Source organism: Arachis ipaensis, chromosome B8 (assembly GCF_059453495.1).
Source record: "Arachis ipaensis isolate K30076 ecotype BB chromosome B8, ASM5945349v1, whole genome shotgun sequence".
Taxonomy (NCBI): Eukaryota; Viridiplantae; Streptophyta; class Magnoliopsida; order Fabales; family Fabaceae; genus Arachis; species Arachis ipaensis.
In genome coordinates, this window is record NC_142443.1 from 12,125,413 (window position 1) to 12,145,012 (window position 19,600).

At 40.1% G+C, this 19,600-nt stretch overlaps 1 non-coding gene across 1 annotated transcript; it reads right to left on the bottom strand.

Moving 5' to 3' along the window:
• Window positions 1-10,462: 10,462 nt before the first annotated feature.
• LOC148547229 (small nucleolar RNA R71) lies at window positions 10,463-10,570 on the bottom strand. Its single transcript, XR_015898383.1, has one exon. It is a non-coding gene; the product is annotated as a small nucleolar RNA R71 (small nucleolar RNA).
• Window positions 10,571-19,600: the final 9,030 nt, after the last annotated feature.

A 19,600-nucleotide genomic window follows, 5' to 3' on the forward strand; every position in this document is an offset into this window, starting at 1 on the left:
ATTAGCTGCTAGTTTGCCATGGGTTGATGGTCTTCTAGCTGCCTCGGTTTTCCTGAGCACAAGGTCGTTTACACGAAAAGACCTTGGGTGAAGTCTTTGGTTATATCTTCGGGCTATGTGCTATTGCATGGCCAAATGTTTGACTGCTGTGGACGATCTGAGTTCTTCTATGAGGTCAAGTTCGGATTGGCGAGCTATTTCTTTTATAGTTTGGTCGGCCAATTCAATTCGCAGTGAGGATTGGGAGATCTCCACTAGTATCATTGCGTCTGAACAGTAGACTAACCGGAAGGGTGTTTCCTTTGTGGTTGAGTGAATTGTTGTGTTGTATTCCCAAATGATCTCTGGGATAAGCCCGGCCCAGAGGCCTTTTGCATCATCCAGTTTCTTTCTTAGAGCATGTAGTATTACTTTATTTGCAGCCTCTGCTAAGCCATTTGTTTGTGGGTGCTCGACCGAGGAGAAATATTGTTTGATTTTTAGTTCCTATAAAAAGGATGTAAACTTTTGATCGGCAAACTAGCGACCATTATCTGTGATAATATGCCGAGGAATGCTGAATCGACAAATAATATATTTCCAAACAAAAGAAATCGTTTGTTGTGATGTGATTTTGGCTAGGGGCTTTGCCTCTATCCTTTTGGAAAAATAGTCAATTGCTACAACCAGGAATTTTACCTGCCCTGCTGCTGTGGGGAAAGGGCCGAGTATATCTATGCCCCATTGGTTGAACGGCCAACTTACCTCGGAACAGTGTAGGAGTTCGGCCGAGAGGTGTGTGATCAGACTGTGTTTCTGGCAGTTGTTACAGCTTTTAACTTTTGCTTGACAATCTTGTCATATTGTCGGCCAATATAATCCAACTCTGAGGATTTTGGAAGACAGACTTCGGGCTCCGAGGTGTGTACCACAAATCCCTTCATGCACCTCGGCAAGTGCAAGCTCAGCTTCTATTCTGCAAAGACATTTAAGTAATGGATGAGAGAATCCTCGTCTATATAGGCAATTATTATAAATTGTAAAAAAGGAGGCTTGTCGGCGGAAGTGTCGAGCATTTTCGACGTCGCCTGGCAAGATCCCTGTCTGGAGATACTCTATGTATGGAGATCTCCAATCTGCTTCCTGTGTTACACTTAAGATTTGTGTTAGTTCAATGCTTGGCTTGAGCAGTGTTGATTGATAAAGTGATGACCCATTTGGTTGAGTGCTGGCGAGTTTAGACAGAATGTCAGCTCGGCCATTACTTTCCCTTGGTATGTGCTGTATTTCGTGTTTAGAAAATTTTGAAAGTAAATTTCGTACGATATCCAAGTATTTAGAAAGCAAAGGGTCCTTTACTTGGTATAAGTTGTTTACCTGCTGGACGATAAGTAAGGAGTCACAATATACCTTAAGTTCGGTAATGTTTAGGTCAGCAGCGAGTCTAAGGCCAACAATTAGCGCTTCATACTCACTTTGATTGTTGCTTGCTTTAAATGAAAAATTGAGGGAATGTTCGATGACGTTGCCGTGGCTATCATCAAGAATGATACCTGCTCCACACCCTTGTGGGTTCGAGGACCCATCGACGTATAAAGACCATTCGATGTAGTCTTCAGTTGTACTTAGTACCGAGAATTCAGCGATAAAGTCGGCCAAAAACTGGGATTTGATGGATGCTCGGCCTTCGTACTTGATATCAAATTCTGATAGCTCCACCGACCAATTTACTAGTCGGCCAGCCAGCTCAGGTTTCTGAAGGACTTGCCGCAAAGGATGATCTATCCGAACATGGATTTCATGGCTCTGAAAATATGGTCGGAGTCTCCTGGCTGAGAAGACAAGGGCTAGGGCAAGTTTCTCAATGCTCGGATATCAAAGCTCGGCATTCTGTAATGTTTTGCTAGTAAAATAGATCGGGAACTGTTTCTTTTCTCTTTCTGCAACAAGAGCGGAGCTTATAGCCCAGTTAGTGACAGATAAATATAAGAATAATGGTTCCCCTTGTAAGGGGGTTTGTAAAATTGGTGGTTTTGAAAGAGTTTCTTTGATGGTTGTGAATGCTTGTTCACAATCATCAGTCCATTGGAAAGCTTTTTTCTTTTTTAAAGTTTGGAAAAAACATAAAGATTTAGAAGCTAGGCAAGGTAAGAATCTAGAGAGTGCAGCAAGTCTCCCTGTTAACCGCTAGACTTCCTTGATGGTTTGTGGACTTCTCATGTCTAAAATAGCTCGGTATTTTTCTGGGTTTGCCTCAATACCTCGGCTAGTGAGCATGAAGCCGAGGAATTTACCGCTCTGAACCCCAAATGCGCACTTTTCGGGATTTAACCGCATGTTATATTTTCTTAGCTGTCCGAAGATTTCTGCGAGGTCATCAAGGTGATTGTTGCCGATCTTAGTCTTGGCAACCATATCGTCCACGTAGACCTCAATGTTTCTGCCTATCTGTTTGGTGAATACTTTGTCCATTAGACGTTGATATGTTGCACCTGCATTCATTATGTTTTTTCACCATGACGATATTTGCCAGCCATGTTGTGAATCTGATTTATCGGATGAAGCCCGCGTTGATAAGCTTCTGGGTTTCTTCTAGGGAAGCTTGTTTTCGGTCATGGCCGAGATTTCTCTTTTTTTGTGCTACGGGTCAGACAGATGGATCTAATGCCAACTTGTGTGATATGATGGATGGATCGATGCCTGGCATATCAGCTGGGGTCCAAGCAAACAGGTCGGCATTTTGCTATAAGAATGCTCGGAATGACGATTTTTCTTCTGAGGATAATGTTGAGCCGATGTATGTGAATTTGTCCGTGCTTTCTGTAAAATAGATTTTATGCAGGTCTTCTGTTGGGGTTGGTCTTTCAAGTGTTCCCGCTCTGGGATCAAGGTCAGTCAGGATTGGCAGGTTGTTCATGCTGCCGATGTTGTGAACGTGGGCTTCTGTGTTTCGGTTAGGTCTTTTGAGACTGTTGTTGTAACATTCCCTGGCTTCTCGGGCATCACTGTGAATGGTTGCAATTGTGTTATCCTGCAAAGAAAAATTAACACAAAGATAAATTGTAGATACTATAGCACCGAACTTATTTAAGAAAGGTCGGCCAAGTATTAAATTCTAAGGACTAAAACAGTCAACCACCAAGTATTGAATATCTGAAGTTTTTGACGAGGGAAACTCACCGAGTGTGGTTTGTAACCACACAGAGCCCATAACCGGGACTCGCTCACCTAAGAAACCTACCAGGTCTCCAGTAGAAGGTTGGAGGATGTTGCTGCTCAATTTCATCTTCTGGAATGTGGAGTAAAATAGGACATCGGCACTGCTCCCAGGGTCCAGCAACACCTTTTTTACTAGGAGATCTCCGAGTTGCAAGGAGATTACGACCGGGTCATTGAGATTTGCTATACTGTTGTTATGATCGGCTGTATGGAATGTTATCTGCGGGGAGTGTGGTAGTGTCTGCTGTTGAGTTTGATCAGCGTTGATGGAAAGCATAGCTCGGTAAGATCTCTTTCTTGCCGAGCTTGTGGCTCCTCCCCCTACAAAACCTCCGAAAATACAGTTAATTATACGTGTTGGTTGTTCGGGATGGTTGTTGTTCGGTCAGTCTTTATCTCGGCCATGCTGTGTGGCCGAGCTCTGGTCTCCAGAAGGGGGTGCTCACCGTTGTATGTGGCCGTCAATGTATTTGTCCAGGTGACCTTGCCGAGCTAGTCACTCCAGTAGGTCTTTGGCGATGACACAGTCGTCGGTAGTGTGGCTGTGCTTCCAGTGGAAAGAGCAATATTTTGATCGGTCCGCGCCTTTTGAATCTGGGTAACTGCTGGCTTTTCTTGGTGGCTTGATTAATTTTGAATTCAAGATCTCCTTGATGATGTCGTCGCGCTTGGTGTTGAATTTAGTGTAGGACTCATATCGTGGAGTTGGTTTGAAATTCTTCTTGTTGTCTCGCATTTTGTCGTCATCTCTGTAGTGAGGCTTTTCTGTTTTCCAAGCTTGTCGGAGTTTCTCGATGTCGATCTGTCCTTTATTCTTTTCACGGAACTCAGCCATAGTCTTAGGTTTGGCTATAGCAATAGTTTCCTGGAATTTTCCTGGTCGCAGTCCGCTTTTTATTGCGTGCAGTTCCACCTCGAGGTGGAGGTCGGGTATATTCATGGCTATCTTTGTGAAGCACGTCATGTAATCCCTGAGGCTTTCTTGCTGGCCTTGCCTGATTGTATTCAGGTAATCGGAGTCGTGTAGGTAAATGGCTGATCCAGCAAAGTGCTCCTCAAAGGGCTTTGATAGGTCTCGAAAGTAAGAAATAGAACCTGCAGGCAAAGAACAAAACCAATCAAGTGCAGGACCGTCGAAGTAAGATGGAAAGCAACAATATAAAACTTTATCAGATGTACCATTTACTATCATTATGGAGGTGAATTTTTTGATGTATTTCTTCGAATCACCCAACCCGTCATAGGGAGTCAGAGTGGTCGGCAAAGTGAATCTCCTAGGCAGCACGAAGTTCTTCACTTCGGCCGTAAAGGGCCCAGGGGAGCTTTCCAGGTGGTCATTCTCATTTCTGGCCGAGCTTCCTCATCATGCTCGGGTTGGTCTTCCTCATGCCGAGCAGTGTCAGAGACGTGTGTTGGTCCTGATTGATGCTCGGTTTCTTCTGTCGGTTCTTATCGATCGTTGTAGTTTTCGATCCGGGTGTTATTCAAGTTGGCAATTTGATTTGCCATTCTTTGGTTCTCTTTGACCATGCGCTGGTTGGCTTGCCGCAACTCGGTCACCATCTGGAGGAGTTCGGATGGTGTGGGTGGAAGTTGTTCAGCCATGACTTCAAATGAGAACCTCGAGGCCGATGATATATGGAAGGGATTATATTCTCAGCCCCACGGTGGGCGCCAATTGTTCTTGTATGGATACCTGGAGAGAAAGCTCGGTCTCTGGGAATCGACACCGAGTTGTTATCTTCGGTGCCGACCTTTGAGCTTTGTGGTAATCCGAGCTTTACTCCAAGAGGATTTCCAATCGCGTAAAGCTTTGAGCAAGAAACAGGGGGGAGTGTACCTGCAAAGGCACTCCGAAGCTTAAGTCAGTATTGAGAATTCAATATGTCTTTTGGATAGGAGATCATATCTTTTGTAGGTGGAAATGTACTAGTCGGTTATGCTTCTGCTTTATTGTCTGTATTAAAGAGCAATAATGTTAAGTTGGACGTTTCACTTCTTGGAAAGCAGTCTGTTAAGCTGAATTATAACATAATTTTCCGATTAATGACGTTGATTGCCGATTAGCAACTGTAACGCCGATTAATAACGTAACGCCGATTCATAACATAACGCCGAACTATGATGCATTCTGCTGAGTTATGATTCATAATGCTGAGAATAACTTGATATTTGTAACGGTCATATCATTTTTTTCTGACTTTAAAGAATTTGTAAGATGTTTCTATATATTGGCAATGTAATAGAAGAGTAAGAATGGAATAAAGAAACTCGGAATGAATAAATCTCTTGTTTTTATTTATTATTTTCATCTACAAATATATATAGTTCGATTCACATGATCATCTTCAAAATATAGCTCTAGCTGACTGAGTACTATTAAAGAATGGAGATTAGCTGTTGACTTTCTTGGCGTGGGGTGCAAGAACTTGACCACATCATATGAGACTACTTAATTAATTTGCTATTGAATTACCGTTACTACCCTTCAGCTTTTGCATAATTATTGTATCCATAAAAATAAGAACTATATGCCTCTCGATTAATTTTCCAATCACCTTAATTATTAGAGTGAGAATTTCCCATAAAATTGTTCTGCATATTGTCCTGTTTAAATTTTTCTTAGCATATACTATATAAGGATCAAATTTTAACATTTTGGGGGCAAGGAATTGAAGCAAACCATGTCATCATCATCAAATCCATCATCAGAAATTTCACAAGAGGATGATGAAGTCCCAAAACTAGTTCATCAGTTCTATTTTGTGAAGCTTTGGCCATCATCAGAGCATGATTCAATATCTCAAATCAAGAAACAAGAGCTCACGGTGGAGAAAATGAATCGAGATATTCGTGAAATCACTGATAAAATCAAAGAGAAGACTGTAAGCATTGATTTCAGCCTTCAATTTTGATATAGAAGACAGAATAATATAATGATGTTATGTTGTTTTTGTTAACAGTCAGAAAAGGACTATGTTGTGTCTGGGATGAGAAGCTCATACTATTGGAAAATGGAATGGAGACGCCGCGTGGCGCAAAAAGGGAAGATACTAAGTAACTTATATGTGGCTCTTGATGAATTGTGTTTCATGAACAATGCACCTAGGAGAAGATCTAAGAAGAAATGCTTCAAGGAAGAAGAGCTTGATAACTGTTCTGAGGGTTACTGATGAGCGGATAATTTATACGCTTTTTGGCATTGTTTTTAGTATGTTTTTAGTAGAATCTAGTTTCTTTTAGGGATGTTTTCATTAGTTTTTATGTTAAATTCACATTTCTGGACTTTACTATGAGTTTGTGTGTTTTTTTATGATTTCAGGTATTTTCTGGCTGAAATTGAGGGACTTGAGCAAAAATCAGATTCAGAGGTTGAAGAAGGACTGCTGATGCTGTTGGATTCTGACCTCCCTGCACTCAAAGTGGATTTTCTGGAGCTACAAAACTCAAAATGGTGCGCTTCCAATTGCGTTGGAAAGTAGACATCCAGGACTTTCCAGCAATATATAATAGTCCATACTTTGGCCGAGTTTAGATGACGTAAAAGGGCATTGAACGCCATATGGAGTTAAACGCCAGAAACACGTTACAAGCCAGAGTTGAACGCCAGAAATACGTTACAAACTGGCGTTCAACTCCAAGAATGACCTCTCCACGTGGAAACTTCAAGCTCAGCCCAAGCACACACCAAGTGGGCCCCGGAAGTGGATTTATGCAACAATTACTTACTTCTGTAAACCCTAGTAACTAGTTTAGTATAAATAGGGCTTTTTACTATTGTATTAGACATCTTGGGATGTCTGGTTCTTAGATCATGGGGGCTGGCCATTCGGCCATGCCTAAACCTTTCACTTATGTATTTTCAACGGTAGAGTTTCTACACTCCATAGATTAAGGTGTGGAGCTCTGCTGTTCCTCATGAATTAATGCAAAGTACTACTGTTTTATATTCAATTCAACTTATTTCGCTTCTAAGATATTCATTCGCACTTCAACATGAATGTGATGAACGTGACAATCATCATCATTCTCCCACGAACGCGTGCCTGACAACCACTTTCGTTCTACCTTAGATTGAATGAGTATCTCTTGGATCTCTTAATCAGAATCTTTGTGGTATAAGCTAGATTGATGGCGGCATTCATGAGAGTCTGGAAAGTCTAAACCATGTCTGTGGTATTCCGAGTAGGACTCTGGGATTGAATGACTGTGACGAACTTCAAACTCGCGAGTGCTGGGCGTAGTAACAGACGCAAAAGGAGGGTGAATCCTATTCCAGTATGATCGAGAACCTCAGATGATTAGCCATGCTGTGACAGAGCATTTGGACCATTTTTACAAGAGGATAGGATGCAGCCATTGACCACGGTGATGCCTCCAGACGATTAGTCATGCAGTGACAGCGCATCGGACCATTTTCCAGAGAGGATGAAAAGTAGCCATTGACAATGGTGATGTCCTTACATAAAGCCAGCCATGGAAAGGAGTAAGATTGATTGGATGAAGACAGCAGGAAAGCAGAAGTTCAGAGGGACGAACGCATCTTCATACACTTATCTGAAATTCTCACCAATGATATACATAAGTATTTCTATCTTTATTTTCTGTTTATTTATTAATTATATTCGAAAACTCCATAACTATTTGATATCCACCTGACTGAGATTTACAAGGTGACCATAGCTTGCTTCAAGCCGACAATCTCCGTGGGATCGACCCTTACTCACGTAAGGTTTATTACTTGGACGACCCAGTGCACTTGCTGGTTAGTTGTATCGAAGTTGTGAATGAAAAACAATTTATTAAGACGTGCGTACAGAGTTTTAATGCCGTTGCCTAAGATCACAATTTCGTGCACCAAGTTTTTGGCACCGTTGCCGGGGATTGTTCGAGTTTGGACAACTGACGATTCATCTTGTTGCTCAGATTAGGTAATTCTCTTTTTGTTTTATTTTCAAAAATTTTTCAAAAATTTTTTCAAAACTTTCTCATTTGTTTTCGAAAAAAATAAAAAAAAAAATTCTTTTCAAAAATTTTATTATGTTCTTCAGAATTTTTAAGAATGAATTCTAGTGTTTCATGATGATTTGTTGAATCCTGGCCGGCTGTAAGCCATGTCTAATCTTTTGGACTGAGGTTTCAACTTATCACCACAAGAGCTTGTTGATTCTCACACACTTAGTTGCTCTATACATGGAAAGTATCAATATCTTCTAAAGCTTGACTGGCTATTCAGCCATGTCTAACCCTCAGATTGGAGCTTTAGAATAAGAATACAAGATTCCTGGAATTCATATTAAAAATTTTGGAATCCTTATTTTCATTTTTCAAATAATTTTCGAAAAATCCAAAAAAATCATAAAATCATAAAAATCAAAAATATATTTTGTGTTTATTGTTTGAGTCTTGAGCCAAATTTTAAGTTTGGTGTCAATTGCATGTTCATCTTGCATTTTTCGAAAAATTCATGCATTCATAGTGTTCTTCATGATCTTCAAGTTGTTCTTGGTAAGTCTTCTTGTTTGATCTTGATGTTTTCTTGTTTTGTGTTGTATGGTGTTTTTCATATGCATTCTTGAATTCTTAGTACCTAAGCATTAAAGATTTCTAAGTTTGGTGTCATGCATGTTTTCTTTGCATATATAAAAAAAATTTCAAAAATATGTTCTTGGTGTTCATCTTGACATTCATAGCATTCTTGCATGCATTCATTGTTTTGATCCAAAATCTTCATGCATTGCATCATTTTCATGTTTTTCTCTCTCATCATAAAAATTCAAAAATCAAAAAAATATCTTTCCCTCTTTTCTCTCATAAAAATTCGAAAATTTGAGTTGACTTTTTCAAAAAAATTTAAAATCTAGTTGTTTCTTATGAGTCAAATCAAATTTTCAATTTAAAAATCTTATCTTTTTCAAAATCTTTTTCAAAAATCAAATCTTTTTCATTTTTCTTATTTATTTTCGAAAATTTTAAAATATTTTTCAAAAAAATCTTTTTCTTATCTTTATCTCCTATTTTTCGAAAATAACATCATCAATTAATGTTTTGATTCAAAAATTTCAAGTTTGTTACTTGCTTGTTAAGAAAAATTCAAACTTTAAGTTCTAAAATCATATTTTGTGATTTCTTGTGAATCAAGTCATTAATTGTGATTTTAAAAATCAAATCTTTTTCAAAAACTAATTTCAATCATATCTTTTCAAAAATATCTTCTTATCATATCTTCTTCAAAAATTTGATTTCAAAATATCTTTTCTAACTTCTTATCTTCTTATCTTTTCAAAATTGATTTTCAAATTTGTTTTAACTAACTAACTAACTTTTGTTTGTTTCTTATCTTTTTCAAAACTACCTAACTAACTCTCTCTCTCTAATTTTCGAAAATATCTCCCTCTTTTTCAAAAATTCTTTTTAATTAACTAATTATTTTAATTTTTTATTTTAATTTTTGAAAATTACTAACCTTTTTCAAAAACAATTTTCGAAAATCACTAACTCTTTTTCAAAAATAATTTTCGAAAATTCTCTCTCTCTCTCTCTCTCATCTCCTTCTATTTATTTATTTATTTACTAACATCTCTTCCTCACTCACCAAAAAATCCGAACTCTCTCTCTCTCTCTGAGTTCAGATTTTCTCTTCTTCTTTTCTTCTACTCACATAAGGGAACCTCTATACTTGGGTAAAAAGGATCCCTGTTATTATTATTTTTCGTTCCCTCTTTTTCATATGAGCAGGAGCAAGGACAAGAATATTCTTGTTGAAGCAGATCCAGAATCTGAAAGGACTCTGAAGAGGAAACTAAGAGAAGCTAAATTACAACAATCCAGCAAGCACCTTTCAGAAATTTTCGAACAGGAAGAGGAGATGGCAGCCGAAAATAATAATAATGCAAGGAGGATGCTTGGTGACTTTACTGCACCTAATTCCAATTTACATGGAAGAAGCATCTCCATCCCTGCCATTGGAGCAAACAACTTTGAGCTGAAACCTCAATTAGTTTCTCTGATGCAGCAGAACTGCAAGTTTCATGGACTTCCATTTGAAGATCCTTTTCAGTTCTTAACTGAATTTTTGCAGATCTGTGATACTGTTAAGACTAATGGAGTAGATCCTGAAGTCTACAGGCTCATGCTTTTCCCTTTTGCTGTGAGAGACAAAGCTAGAATATGGTTGGACTCTCAACCTAAGGATAGCCTGAAGTCTTGGGATAAGCTGGTCAAGGCTTTCTTAGCCAAGTTCTTTCCTCCTCAAAAGCTGAGCAAGCTTATAGTGGATGTTCAAACCTTCAGACAGAAAAAAGGTGAATCCCTCTATGAAGCTTGGGAGAGATACAAGCAACTGACCAAAAAGTGTCCTTCTGACATGCTTTCAGAATGGACCATCCTGGATATATTCTATGATGGTCTGTCTGAATTAGCTAAAATGTCATTGGATACTTCTGCAGGTGGATCCATTCACCTAAAGAAAATGCCTGCAGAAGCTCAAGAACTCATTGACATGGTTGCTAATAACCAGTTCATGTACACTTCTGAAAGGAATCCTGTGAATAATGGAATGCCTATGAAGAAGGGAGTTCTTGAAATTGATACTCTAAATGCCATATTAGCTTAGAATAAAATATTGACTCAGCAAGTCAATATGATTTCTCAGAGTTTGAATGGAATGCAAGCTGCATCCAACAGTACTCAAGAGGCGCCTTCTGAAGAAGAGGCCTATGATCCTGAAAACCCTGCAATAGCAGAGGTGAATTACATGGGTGAACCATATGGAAACACCTATAATCCCTCATGGAGAAATCACCCAAATCTCTCATGGAAGGATCAACAAAAGCCTCAACAAGGCTTTAATAATGGTGGAAGAAATAGGTTTAACAATAGTAAACCTTTTCCATCATCCACTCAGCAACAGATAGAGAACTCTGAACAAAATACCTCTAATTTAGCAAACTTAGTCTCTGATCTATCTAAGGCCACTGTAAGTTTCATGAATGAAACAAGGTCCTCCATTAGAAATTTGGAGGCACAAGTGGGCCAGCTGAGTAAAAGGGTCACTGAAATCCCTCCTAGTACTCTCCCAAGCAATACAGAAGAAAATCCAAAAGGAGAGTGCAAGGCCATTGAAATGATCATCATGGCCGAATCCAAAGAGGAAGGAGATTACGTGAATCCCAAGGAGGAAGACCTCCTGGGACGTCCAGTGATCAATAAGGGGTTTTCCTTTGAGGAACCAAAGGAATCTGAGGCTCATCTAGAGACCATAGAGATTCCATTAAACCTCCTTATGCCATTCATGAGCTCTGATGAGTATTCCTCTTCTGAAGAGAATGAGGATGTTACTAAGGAGCAAGTTACCAAGTACCTTGGTGCAATCATGAAGCTGAATACCAAATTATTAGGTATTGAGACTTGGGAAGATAAACCTCCCTTGTTCACCAATAAACTGAGTGATCTGGATCAACTGACATTGCCTCAGAAGAAACAGGATCCTGGAAAGTTCCTAATACCTTGTACCATAGGCACCATGATCTTTGAAAAGGCTCTGTGTGACCTTGGTTCAGGGATAAACCTCATGCCCCTCTCTGTAATAGAGAAACTGGGAATCTTTGAGGTACAAGCTGCTAAAATCTCATTAGAGATGGCAGACAATTCCAGAAAACAGGCTTATGGACAAGTAGAGGATATATTAGTAAAGGTTGAAGACCTTTACATCCCTGCTGATTTCATAATCCTAGATACTGGGAAGGATGAGGATGAATCCATCATCCTTGGAAGACCCTTCCTAGCCACAGCAAGAGCTGTGATTGATGTTAATAGAGGTGAACTAGTCCTTCAATTGAATGAGGACTCCCTTGAGTTTAAAACTCAAGGACATCCTTCTGTAATCATGGAAAAGAGGCACAGTAAGCTTCTCTCAAAACAGAGTCAACCAGAGCTCCCACAGTCAAACTCTAAGTTTGGTGTTGGGAGGCCACAACCAAACTCTAATTTTGGTGTTGAACTCCCATATCCAAACTCTAAGTTTGGTGTTGGGGAGTCTCAACAATGCTCTGAACATCTGTGAGGCTCCATGAGATCCCACTGTCAAGCTATTGACATTAAAAAAGCGCTTGTTGGGAGGCAACCCAATTTTTATTTATCTAATTTTATTTTAATTTTGTTGTTCTTTTCATGTTTTATTAGGTTCATGATCATGTGGAGTCGCAAAATAAATATAAAAATTGAAAACGGAATCAAAAACAGCAGAAGAAAAATCACACCCTGGAGGAGGATCTTACTGGCGTTTAAACGCCAGTAAGGAGCATCTGGCTGGCGTTCAACGCCAGAACAGAGCATGTTTCTGGCGTTGAACGCCAGAAACAAGCAGCATCCTGGCGTTTAGACGCCAGAAATGCACAGTGAAGAAGAGCTGGCGCTGAACGCCAGAAACAAGCATCTGGCTGGCGTTCAACGCCAGAAATATGCTGCATCTGGGCGTTGAACGCCCAGAACAAGCATCAGTTCGGCGTTTAAACACCAGAATTGCATGCAAAGGCATTTTACATGCCTAATTGGTGCAGGGATGTAAATCCTTGACACCTCAGGATCTGTGGACCTCACAGGATCCCCACCTACCTCACCCTCTCTCTCTCTCTCCATTCATGGTCATCCCTTCTATTTTCCATTTACCACTCACATCCATACACCCACCTACCTTCAAAATTTAACATCTCTTTCCCACCCAATCCCACCCATATGGCCGAATACACACATCCCTCCATCTCCTCCATATCTTCTTCTTCTTCTATTCTTTCTTCTTTTGCTCGAGGGCGAGCAATATTCTAAGTTTGGTGTGGAAAAAGCATAGCTTTTTTGTTTTTTCATAACCATTGATGGCACCTAAGGCCAGAGAAACCTCAAGAAAGAGGAAAGGGAAGACAATTGCTTCCACCTCTGAGCCATGGGAGATGGAAAGATTCATCTCACAAGCCCATCACTAAGAAAAGGATGGAGCAAACAAGAGAGCACATTCATGGATCTCAACAGGCACATGAAGAAGCTCATCATCAAGAAACCCCTGAGATACCTTAAGGGATGCACTTTCCTCCACAGAATTTTTAGGAGCAAATCAACACCTCCCTAGGAGAATTAAGTTCCAACATGGGACAATTAAGGGTGGAACATCAAGAGCACTCCATCATCCTTCATGAAATTAGAGAAGATCAAAAAGCAATGAGGGAGGAGCAACAAAGACAAGGAAGAGACATAGAAGAGCTCAAGGACATCATTGGTTCCTCAAGAAGGAAACGCCACCATCACTAAGGTGGACTCATTCCTTGTTCTTCCATTCTCTGTTTTTCGTTTTCTTTATGTTAAGTGCTTATCCATGTTTGTGTCTTATTACATGATCATTAGTATTTAGTAACTTTGTCTTAAAGTTATGAATGTCCTATGAATCCATCACCTCTCTTAAATGAAAACTGTTTTAATTTAAAAGAACAAGAAGTACATGAGTTTTGAATTTATCCTTGAACTTAGTTTAATTATATTGATGTGGTGACAATGCTTCTTGTTTTCTGAATGAATGCCTGAACAGTGCATATGTCTTTTGAAGTTGTTTTTTAAGAATGTTAAATATGTTGGCTCTTGAAAGAATGATGACAAGGAGACATGTTATTTGATAATCTGAAAAATCATAAAAATGATTCTTGAAGCAAGAAAAAGCAGCAAAGAACAAAGCTTGCAGAAAAAAAATAGCAAAAAAAAAATAGAAAGAAAAAGAAAAAGCAAGCAGAAAAAGCCAAAGCTCTTAAAACCAAAAGGCAAGAGCAAAAAGCCAATAACCCTTAAAACCAAAAGGCAAGGGTAAATAAAAGGATTCCAAGGCTTTGAGCATCAGTGGATAGGAGGGCCTAAAGGAATAAAATCCTGGCCTAAGCGGCTAAACCAAGCTGTCCCTAACCATGTGCTTGTGGCGTGAAGGTGTCAAGTAAAAACTTGAGACTGAGCGGTTAAAGTCAAGGTCCAAAGCAAAAGAAGAGTGTGCTTAAGAACCCTGGACACCTCTAATTGGGGACTTTAGCAAAGCTGAGTCACAATCTGAAAAGGTTCACCCAGTTATGTGTCTGTGGCATTTATGTATCCGGTGGTAATACTGGAAAACAAAGTGCTTAGGGCCACGGCCAAGACTCATAAAGTAGCTGTGTTCAAGAATCAACATACTGAACTAGGAGAATCAATAACACTATCTGAACTCTGAGTTCCTATAGATGCCAATCATTCTGAACCTCAATGGATAAAGTGAGATGCCAAAACTATTCAAGAGGCAAAAAGCTACAAGTCCCGCTCATCTGATTGGAGCTATGTTTCATTGATAGTTTGGAATTTATAGTATATTGGTGCGCAGAAATTGTGATTACACTTTGATTATGTAAAATTCATTGCTCTTTCTTTCCCTGGCAATGGCACCAAAAATATGATGCCAATACCATGGTTCACAACTTCGCACAACTAACCAGCAAGTGCACTGGGTCGTCCAAGTAATACCTTACGTGAGTAAGGGTCGAATCCCACGGAGATTGTTGGTATAAAGCAAGCTATGGTCACCTTGTAAATCTCAGTCAGGCGGATATAAAATAGTAATGGGGTTTTCGAAAATAATTAATAAAATAGGGATAGAAATACTTATGTAAATCATTGGTGAGAATTTCAGATAAGCGCATAGAGATGCTTTCGTTCCTCTGAACCTCTGCTTTCCTGCTGTCTTCATCCAATCAGTCTTACTCCTTTCCATGGCTGGCTTTATGTAAGGGCATCACCATTGTCAGTGGCTACATCCCCTCCTCTCAGTGAAAATGGTCAACGCACCCTGTCACGGCATGGCTATTCATCTGTCGGTTCTCGATCATGCTGGAATAGGATTCACCCTCCTTTTGCGTCTGTCACTAACGCCCAGCACTCGCGAGTTTGAAGTTCATCACAGTCATTCAATCATTGAATCCTACTCGGAATACCACAGACAAGGTTTAGACTTTCCGGATTCTCTTGAATGCCGCCATCATTCTAGCTTACACCACGAAGATTCTGATTAAGAGATCTAAGAGACACTCATTCAATCGAAAGTAGAACGGAAGTGGTTGTCAGGCACGCGTTCATGGGGAATGATGATGATTGTCACGTTCATCACATTCAGGTTGAAGTGCGAATGAATATCTTAGAAGCAGAATAAGTTGAATTGAATAGAAAACAGTAGTACTTTGCATTAATCTTTGAGGAACAGCAGAGCTCCACACCTTAATCTATGGAGTGCAGAAACTCTACCGTTAAAATTACATAAGTGAATAGGGGGTAAGCATGGCCGAATGGCCAGCCTCCCATGGAGGTCTAGAGATCTAAAAATGATCAAAAGATGATTCCAAAGATGGTTCAAAAGATGTCTAATACAATAGTAAAAAGTCCTATTTATAATAAACTAGCTACTAGGGTTTACAGAAGTAAGTAATTGATGCATAAATCCACTTCCGGGGCCCACTTGGTGTGTGCTTGGGCTGAGCTTGAGTGTTACACGTGTAGAGGTCATTCCTGGAGTTGAACGCCAGTTTTGGTGCCAATTTGGGCATTGAACTCCACTTTGCAACTTGTTTCTGGCGCTGGACGCTAGAATTGGGTAGAGAGCTGGCGTTGAACGCCAGTTTGCGTCATCTAAACTTGGGCAAAGTATAGACTATTATATATTTCTGGAAAGCTCTGGATGTCTACTTTCCAACGCAATTCGAAGCGCGCCATTTTGAGTTCTGTAGCTCCAGAAAATCATTTTGAGTGCAGGGAGGTCAGAATCCAACAGCATCAGTAGTCCTTCTTCAACCTCTGAATCTGATTTTGGCTCAAGTCCCTCAATTTCAGTCAGAAAATACCTGAAATCATAGAAAAACACACAAACTCATAGTAAAGTCCAGAAATGTGAATTTAACATAAAAACTAATGAAAACATCCCTAAAAGTAACCAGATTCTACTAAAAACATACTAAAAACAATGCCAAAAAGCGTATAAATTATCCGCTCATCACAACACCAAACTTAAATTGTTTCTTGTCCCCAAGCAACTGAAAATCAATTAGGATAAAAAAAAGAGAATATACTATAAATTCCAAACTATCAATGAAACATAGCTTCAATCATATGAGCGGGACTTATAGCTTTTTGCCTCTTGAATAGTTTTGGCATCTCACTTTATCCATTGAAGTTCAGAATGATTGGCATCTATAGGAACTCAGAGTTCAGATAGTGTTATTGATTCTCCTAGTTCAGTATGATGATTCTTGAACACATCTGTTTTATGAGTCTTGGCCGTGGCCCTAAGCACTTTGTTTTCCAGTATTACCACCGGATACATAAATGCCACAGACACATAACTGGGTGAACCTTTTCAGATTGTGACTTAGCTTTGCTAAAGTCCCCAATTAGAGGTGTCCAGGGTTCTTAAGCACACTCTTTTTTTGCTTTTGGACCTTGACTTTAACCGCTCAGTCTCAAGTTTTCACTTGACACCTACACGCCACAAGCACATGGTTAGGGACAGCTTAGTTTAGCCGCTTAGACCAGGATTTTATTCTTGTAGGCCCTCCTATCCACTGATGCTCAAAGCCTTGGGATCCTCTTTATTTACCCTTGCCTTTTGGTTTTAAGGGTTATTGGCTTTTTGCTCTTGCCTCTTGGTTTTAAGAGCTTTTGGCTTTTTCTGCTTGCTTTTTCTTTCTATTTTTTTTCGCCTATTTTTTTTTCTTCTTTTTTTTTCTGCAAGCTTTGTTCTTTGCTGCTTTTTCTTGCTTCAAGAATTATTTTTATGATTTTTCAGATTATCAAATAACATGTCTCCTTGTCATCATTCTTTCAAGAGCCAACATATTTAACATTCTTAAACAACAACTTCAAAAGACATATGCACTGTTCAAGCATACATTCAGAAAACAAGAAGCATTGTCACCACATCAATATAATTAAACTAAGTTCAAGGATAAATTCAAAACTCATGTACTTCTTGTTCTTTTGAATTAAAACATTTTTCATTTAAGAGAGGTGATGGATTCATAGGACATTCATAACTTTAAGACAAAGTTACTAACTACTAATGATCATGTAATGAAGACACAAACATAGATACGCACTTAACATGGAGAAAACGAAAAACAGAGAAAGTAAGAACAAGGAATGAGTCCACCTTAGTGATGGTGGCATTTCCTTCTTGAGGAACCAATGATGTCCTTGAGCTCTTCTATGTCTCTTCCTTGTCTTTGTTGCTCCTCCCTCATTGCTCTTTGATCTTCTCTAATTTCATGAAGGATGATGGAGTGCTCTTGATGTTCCACCCTTAATTGTCCCATGTTGGAGCTTAGTTCTCCTAGGGTGGTGTTGATTTGCTCCCAATAGTTTTGTGGAGGAAAATGCATTTGAGGCATCTCCGGGATCTCATGGTGATGAGCTTCATGCGCCTCTTGAGCTCCATGAATGGCCTCTCTTGCTTGCTCCATCTTTTTCTTAGTGATGGGCTTGTCCTCTTTAATGAGGATATCTCCCTCTATGTCAATCCCAGCCGAATTGCATAGGTGGCAGATGAGGTGAGGAAAGGCTAACCTTGCCATAGTGGAGGACTTGTCAGCCACTTTGTAGAGTTCTTGAGGTATAATCTCATGAACTTCCACCTCTTCTCCAATCATGATGCTATGGATCATGATGGCCCGGTCTTATAGTAACTTCAGACCGGTTGCTAGTGGGAATGATTGAGCATTGAATGAACTCCAACCATCCTCTAGCAACAGGCTTAAGGTCCAGTCTTCTTAGTTGAACCGGTTTGCCTTTTGAGTCAATCTTCCATTGAGCTCCTTCTACACATATGTCCATGAGGACTTGGTCCAACCTTTGATCAAAGTTGACTCTCCTTGTATAGGGGTGTGCGTTCTCTTCCATGTTTGGCAAGTTGAATGCCAACCTCACATTTTCCGGACTAAAATCTAAGTATTTCCCCCGAACCATTGTAACATAGTTCTTTGGATCCGGGTTCTTACTTTGATCATGGTTCTTGGTGATCCATGCATTGGCATAAAACTCTTGAACCATTAGGATGCCGACTTGTTGGATGGGATTTGTTAGAACTTCCCAACCTCTTCTTTGAATTTCATGTCGGATCTCCGGATACTCATTTCTTTTGAGTTTGAAAAGGACCTCGGGGATCACCTTCTTCTTGGCCACAACATCATAGAAGTGGTCTTGATGGGCTTTGGAGATGAACCTTTCCATCTCCCATGACTCGGAGGTGGAAGCTTTTGTCTTCCCTTTTCCTTTTCTAGAGGATTCTCCGGTCTTAGGTGCCATCAATGGTAATGGAAAAACAAAAAGCTTATGCTTTTACCACACCAAACTTAGAATTTTGCTCGCCCTCGAGCAAGAGAAGAAAGAATAGATGAAGAAGAAGAAGAAATGAAGGAGAGGGAGAAGGGGTTGTGTTTCGGCCAAGAAGAGAAGAGAGGGTTGTGTTGTGTGAAAATGAGGAGGAATGGAGGGCTATATATAGGGGAGGGAGGGGGGGTAAGGTTTCGGCCATATAGGGTGGGTTTGGGTGGGAAATTGATTTTGAATTTTGAAGGTAGTTGGAGTTTACGAGGTAGGTTTATGGGGATGAGTGGATGGATGTGAGTGGTGAGGAGGTGATGGGGAAGAGAGATTGAGGTGATTGGTGAAGGGTTTTGGGGAAGAGTGTTTATGGGATTTTGTGAAAGAGAGTGGTGAGGGGTGAGAAGAAGTGAGTGGAGGTAGGTGGGGATTCTGTGGGGTCCACAGATCCTGAGGTGATCCTGTGGGGTCCACAGATCCTGAGGTGTTCAAGGATTTACAACTTTGCACCAAATTAGGCATGTAAAATGCCCTTGCACACAATTCTGGGCGTTCAGCGCCAGGTTGGTGCCCATTTTGGGCATTCAGCGCCCATTTGTTGCCCATTTCTGGCGTTGAACGCCAGAACCATGCTTGTTCTGGGCGTTCAGCGCCAGCTCCTCTCTAGGGTGCAATTCTGGCATTCAGCGCCCAGATGATGCCCATTTTGGGCGTTCAACACCGAGATACTGCCCATTTTGAGCGTTCAGCGCCAGAACCATGCTCTGTTCTGGCGTTGAACGCCAGGCAGATGCTTCCTCCAGGGTGTGATTTTTCTTCTGCTGTTTTTGATTCCGTTTTCAATTTTTATATTTATTTGGTGACTCCTCATGATCATGAACCAATAAAGACTAAGAAAAATATAGTTAGATAAATAGAAATTGGGTTGCCTCCCAACAAGCGCTTCTTTAATGTCAATAGCTTGACAGTGGGCTCTCATGGAGCCTCACAAATGTTCAGAGCATTGTTGAGACTCCCCCAACACCAAACTTAGAGT